The 6,347-nt window shown below is 49.3% G+C and overlaps 1 non-coding gene across 1 annotated transcript; it reads right to left on the reverse strand.

Annotated features, from left to right (window-relative positions):
* Positions 1-2,443: 2,443 nt before the first annotated feature.
* Positions 2,444-2,547, reverse strand: LOC114707963. The gene has a single exon (XR_003736728.1). It is a non-coding gene; the product is annotated as a U6 spliceosomal RNA (small nuclear RNA).
* Positions 2,548-6,347: the final 3,800 nt, after the last annotated feature.

A 6,347-nucleotide genomic window follows, 5' to 3' on the forward strand; every position in this document is an offset into this window, starting at 1 on the left:
CAGCCCAGGATTTTTCCCATGATTTGCTTTTTAAATAGTTATTTTATTTTTAATCATGCGCACCTGCCTGCAGAGACCAGAGGCATCAGGTCCCTCAGAGCAAGAGTTACAGGCAGTTAGTTGTTAGCCAATGAATGTGTGTGTGTGTGTGTGTGTGTGTGTGTGTGTGTGTGTGTGTACGTGTGTGTGTGTACCCCTACCTACTGAGCCATCTCTCCAGCCCCGATTATTTTATTTGTGTGGATGTGTGCAGCATCATCTGCAGGCGACAGAAGCGGGCCTTGGAGCCCCGGAAGCCAGAGTTACAGGCTGTTGGTGTGGTGCCGAGGGTTGGGTCTGGTCCTCTGCAAGAACAGCAGTTGCCCTTGGCCGGTGAGCGATCTAGCATCCAGTTTCTACCTTGCACTGACCGTTGTGATTTGCCTCCGGGTGGTATAAGTACCTATCGTTTCTCTTTGTTTTGTTTTTGTTTTTTAAGGATGCTTACCTGCAGTAATGTTCCCTCTGCTCCATCTAGAGAGTCAGAGTAACATTTTTCCAAATTCACACTTAGGTGCTGAATGTTGGAGTTCAGCCTGTGAAGGGACAGTGTGTAAGTAGTGAGACAAGGTGCGTGACAGACTAGACACATAGCAGGTGTCCTGAGGAGCACGTGTTCTTCACACCACGTGATCTTACTTTACCCCTCCACAAGTCAGGAAGCCAGGTGGGAGCCTCATTTTTCAAATAAGGGCCCGATGCTCAGAGTGATCAGTAGCATCTCCCGGGTCATCACACAGTAAGAACAGGCAGCCGGGGTCCGCCTCAGATCCAGGGGTTTCTTTGTCGTTGTCCAGACAGGGTTTTTTCTATGTGGCACAAGCCGCTTCAAGCTTGAGGTCCCCCTGCCTCTACCTTCCCAGGCCCGGGATTGCAGGTGTGTGCCACCATGCCCAGCTGTGAGTGACTTCTCATTGCCACCTCCGCTTGCCCGTATGCCCAGCCTACAGAACCCTTGGCATCTGAAGGACGGAATCAGTAAAGAGGGCTGCGGAGAGGCTCGGCCTTAACCGCACTTGCTGATCTTGCGGAGGCCTTGCGTCCCCTTCCCAGCACCCGCATGGGGATCCACCGGGGCTCCACGCCGCTGCGGGCACTGCATTCATACATCCAAGCAAACACGCCCACACATCAAATAAGAATGAACACATGGTTTAAAAATACACCTCTGTATTCTCTAACGACGGAAGGGTGTCAGGTGAACGGGACGTGAAGGTTGGGTGACCACAGAGTTCTCTCCCAGAGCCCACGAAGTCTGAGCCCAGTGGGAAAGGAGCGGGCCAAAGGCTCTCTCCACGTCCCTGAGGCAGCCAGGACAGAGAGAGAAAAGGGGTCAGAAAGAGGAGAGGCAGTCCCTTCCTGTAACTTCCCCCTTAGGGTCAAATCTGGCTCTGGACTGCATCCCTGCAGACTTGAGGCAAGGAAACAGGCACGGGGTGGGGTGGGGTGGGAGGGTTAGGGGGTGGGGGGTGGGAGATGACACGACACTTCACCCAGGGCAAGGCTGGGCTGGGGCTGACAGGTGGCCTCCTGGACGCAGGCAGCCTCCCTTCCCTCCCCCTCGCCCCCCCCCCGTCCATTGAGCCCTCCCCCTTCTGGGCCCCAGGGACCCAGACAGTTGTGAAATGCTGAAGACTGCCAGTCTCTGTCAGTCAGCGCAGGATAACACTGAAGCGCTCTGCCCTGAGGAGGCTGGAGGGTCATTTCCAGACTCCACAAGGCACACCAGTTTCTTTCCCCACACTGTGAGTCATAGTGGAGTCATCCTTGACTCAAAATGCTTCCTACATGACTTTTCAGTGATTCAGCGGGCCTTCCGATACATGGGCACAAACAAACGGGACTGCTAACTTGAAATAATTATATTAAAAGTCCATTGCTTCACTTGCAAATAAAATCCAGTTGGTCTGTCAAAGAATGAGCCAGTGTGCTGGTGGCAAGAGAACGGAGCCACTGAGGACTAACCCACAGCCCGGCCTGGAGAGAACAGAGCCACTGAGGGCTAACCCACAGTCCGGCCTGGAGAGAACGGAGCCACTGAGGACTAACCCACAGCCTGGTCTGCAGAGAACAGAGCCACTGAGGGCTAACCCACAGCCTGGTCTGCAGGACAAGTTCCAGGCTAGTCTGCGCTTACATGGTGAGACCCTATTTCCAAAAAAGCCTAAATAAATAAATAAAATAGAGAGAGGCATTTAACAAAAGTGTGTTTATTTTAAACTGAGTTTCCAACGAAAACATTGTTGCTACAACACTTGTCCTTTTAAAAACAGAGTATCAAGTGTTATCAGAAGGCAGAGCTGGCTCCTCATACCAACCACCCCCGCTAGGACTACTTACTGTCTTCAGGAGATTTGGGCTCTAACTGCTTTGTTCTCCTGATGGGTTTCTTTGGCCAGTTTTTAAAAATACAAGTGGCTTTAAATTTGCATGTCATCCTTGGGCAGGGGCCATGCCAGTCTTCTCTGTACGCTTTCTATTTTAGGATATGTGCTGCCCAAGCGGCACTTTGCTGTTAAATACCGAGTCTGGCTATGTTGCCCAGATTAGCTCTGAATGCCTGGGTTCGAGAAATCTCTTTGCATCAGCCACCCAAGGAGCTGGAACCACAAGGGTGCACTCCTGTACCTGGCCTTGATAGACAACTGTTCAGCGACAGAGTAACCTAGAAAAACATGGGGCGCAGGGGTGCACACCTTTAATCCCCACACTGGGGAGGCAGAGGCAGGTGGATCTCTGTGAGTTCAAGGCCAGCCTGGTCTACAGAGCGAGATCCAGGACAGCCAGGGCTCCATAAGAGAGGGAGATCCTCCTCAAGAAACCATAAACAAAACAAAACAAACAAATAAAAAAACAAAAACAAAGAGATGATATTATAGTTACTTAATGAAAAGTTTTCTTTCGTTGTAAAAAAAAAAATACTCATGGCAGATGTTGATCAGTAATACACATAAAGGGGGCTGGAGAGATGGCTCAGAAGGTTAAGAGTACTGACTGTTCTTCCAAAGATCCTAAGTTCAATTCCCAGCAACCACATAGTGGCTCACAACCATCTACAATGAGATCTGGCGCCCTCTTCTGGTGTGCAGGCAAAACACCATATACATAATAAATAAATAAATAAATCTTAAAAAAAAAAAAAGTAATCCACATGAAGGGAGAAGAAATCGACACACCTTCTTTGATGTCCCAGGCATTCTTAGACCACCTTGGTGGATGTAGTTCAGGTTCAAGGCAGTGTCCCCAAGGAGAGCTGCACAGCATCCTTACAGAGCAGCCAGAACAGCCTGGCTAGAGGGTTGTGTCCCCACCCCAGTCCCCAGGGCATTGCTAGCCCTGGAGAGGAGGCAGGAGGATCAGGGTTTCGGGGCCATTCTGAGCTACAAAGAGGTCAGCTGGGGATACCTGAGGCTGTATCTCAAAAAAGTGTGTGTGTGTGTGGGGGGAACAACACATTTAGTTTAGGGAACTTGCTTTGGTTTTTGTTGTTTCAGAAGCTACAGAAACCTTATATTATAGTTTGATGATCCCCAATGGTGTAGAGGCTGGAGAGATGGCTCAGTGGTTAAGACCACTAGGCTGCTCTTCCAGAGGACCTGGGTTCAATTCCTAGCACCCACATGGTAGCTTACAACTGTCTGTGATGGGATTCGATGCTCTCTTCCTGTGTGCCGATGTATCTGCTAACAAAGCCCCTGTATACAGAACATTCATAAATAAATAAATCTTTCTTTGTTTTCTTGGTTTTTGGTGTTTGGAGACGGGGTTTCTCTATGTAGCCTTGGCTGTCCTGAAACTCAATCCTTAGACCAAGCTGGCCTTGAACTCAGAGATCCACCTGCCTCTGCCTCCCAAGTGCTATGGTTATAGGTGTGTGCCACAACTGCCCAGCCCAATAAATCTTTTTTAAAAAAGGAAGGAAGTAAGGAAAAGAGGAAATAAAGGAAGAAAGGAAGGAAGGAAGAAAGAAAAGGAAAGGAAAGAAAAGAAAGATGGAGCAAGGCCAGGTGTGGTGGCATACACCTTTTTAATCCCAGACCTTGGGAGGCAGAGGCAGGCTGATCTCTCTGTAGAGAGACTCTGTAGATAGATAGATAGATAGATAGATAGATAGATAGATAGATAGATAGATAGATAGATAGATAGATAGATAGAAAAGGAACAGGGAAGCTGAAAATCCCAGCTGCCAGGAGGAGGAAGTCCTGCCCTTTAATTAGGCTTAGGCTTAGAGGTCAGAGAACAGAGAGAAAGTCCAGCATGTCAGGGAAAGCTATATTTAGGCTTCAGCCTGAATCCAAAAAGAGATAAGAAAATAAAACCATGCTTAGTTCCAGACTGCATATCAGAGTTCAGAGGACACCCGAGTCCAGGCTCTTGTGTCCTAGGCCAAAGGACTGCCCCAAGGCCAGCTGGTTAGAAATAGAAATAGAGATGGTTTATTTAAGGGTGGGGAGGCTCCAGAGAATAGACGTGGGCTAGTGAGCTGAGGGATGAGCCCTTAAAGCCAAGAACTTGTTTTTCTTAAAACTGGCTGGGTGTAACTCCCGAACAGGGCAGGCTGAGGGGGAAGAACTGTGAACTGGAGGCCAACCTGGGATACATAGCAAGACTCTGTCTCGGAAAAACTAAAACAAAAGCCTCCTAAGAGGCGCTCGGTCGCTTTCATCTTGTGAGATCTAAAAGAACCCAAGTTTATAAGTCCCCCTGTGAGACACACCCACAGGAAGCCAGTGGTGAAGGCTCTTCCCCTTAAGTGAGACCTTCTCGGTAAGGTATTTCAAGTAACTGAGGAACGTTTCTCAGAAACGGCTGTGATTTGATTCTGGGTGCTCCATGTGAACATTTCCGTGATTTCTGGGTTTTCCATTGATTTTAACCTCTGAAAGAACAGCTGGTGCTCTTAACCTCTGAGGCACCACCAGATTTTAACGCTTTGTGTTTTATTTGTGGGTGTCTACCACAGATGTGCAGGTCTCCCCCCCCCCCCAAGAGGTCAGGAGAGCTGGGGACAGAACTCAAGAGAAATGGTTAGAAATTTTCAGAATCAAAACTTCTGTCTTCTGCAGCTTGTGTAAGGTCAGATGTTCCGGTGACCTCTCAGGCTGCTGGTCTTTCTGTACCGCCATGGCAGAGCCCTATGATCCAGAGCAGAATTGGAGGGTTTTTAAAAAGTCCATAAAGTATCTGCAAAATAAGCCGCTAGCAAGGAGCAAGTGTCACGGGGACAAGTCCAGTTGAAAGGGAAGCCCCTGACTCTGGCCCCTGGCAAGCAGCACTGAGTTTAAGGAAGTGATTTCTGCCTCTCCTCTCTGTGACTCCTCAGCTCTGGCTTCTTCGAGGTCACCCCTGAGAGTACCTGGGCCGTGCCTTTGCCTGTGGGATCAGACTCCCAGTTGGCTCAGCTGGTGGCCTCATGGTACACACAGGAGCATGACAAACCACGAGTGACCAGGGACACTTGCTGAAGCGAGAGGTCCAGGCCTCTGCCACTGCAAGATGGAGAGGCGTGGCCTGCAGAGAAGATCCATCAAGGTCGCCAACAGTTATGGGCCCTGAGCCTGCCTTGGGGTGCAGAAGGCCTAAGTTTGGGGTCTAGCTCTGCCTCCCAACTAGCCTGGGTATCCTGGACCACTCTTTTTTGGTTTTGTTTTGTTTTGTTTTTTGAGACAGGGTTTCTCTGTGTAGTTTTGGTGCCTGTCCTGGATCTCACTCTGTAGACAAAGCTGGCCTCAAACTCAGGAGATCCACCTGGCTCTGCCTCCCAAGTGCTGGGATTAAAGGTGTGCGCCACTGCCACTCAGTGAATGAGTCTTGGCTGCCCCACCTTGAAGTGTGTGAAATGTTTACCTCAAAACATCCCCAGGCTGAAGCTGAATGGCTGTGTATAAACAACACACAGGGAAACTGGTATATGGCAGCCATTATTATTAGCTACCTTTATGTATCATTTACAAGGGTGGGAACAGAGCCCAGGGCTTGTGTATGCTGGGAATGCTTTCTACCATTGGGCCACACCTCCAGTCCTTATGAGCAGATTCTGATGGTTGGTTCTTCCAAAAAGGGTCTGTGGACTTCTTGGTAACCAACAGGGCTGATGATTTACCTTTTCAGGGCCCATCGATGTTTCCTGACTAATAACTACTGCTGCTAAAATTCCTTCCTTGGGAGAGAGTAAAGCAATGTCTGCCCTCCTCTCAAGGTCCCAACCAGGAACCCAAACTGAGGCAGGAGTCTGGCGAAGTTCACTCTGGGGACCAGTTAATTTGTTGGGCCTCAGGGATGGGTGCTTACAGGAGTGTGGACATGCA

This window comes from Peromyscus leucopus, chromosome 6 (genome assembly GCF_004664715.2).
Source record: "Peromyscus leucopus breed LL Stock chromosome 6, UCI_PerLeu_2.1, whole genome shotgun sequence".
In the NCBI taxonomy this organism is placed as follows: Eukaryota; Metazoa; Chordata; class Mammalia; order Rodentia; family Cricetidae; genus Peromyscus; species Peromyscus leucopus.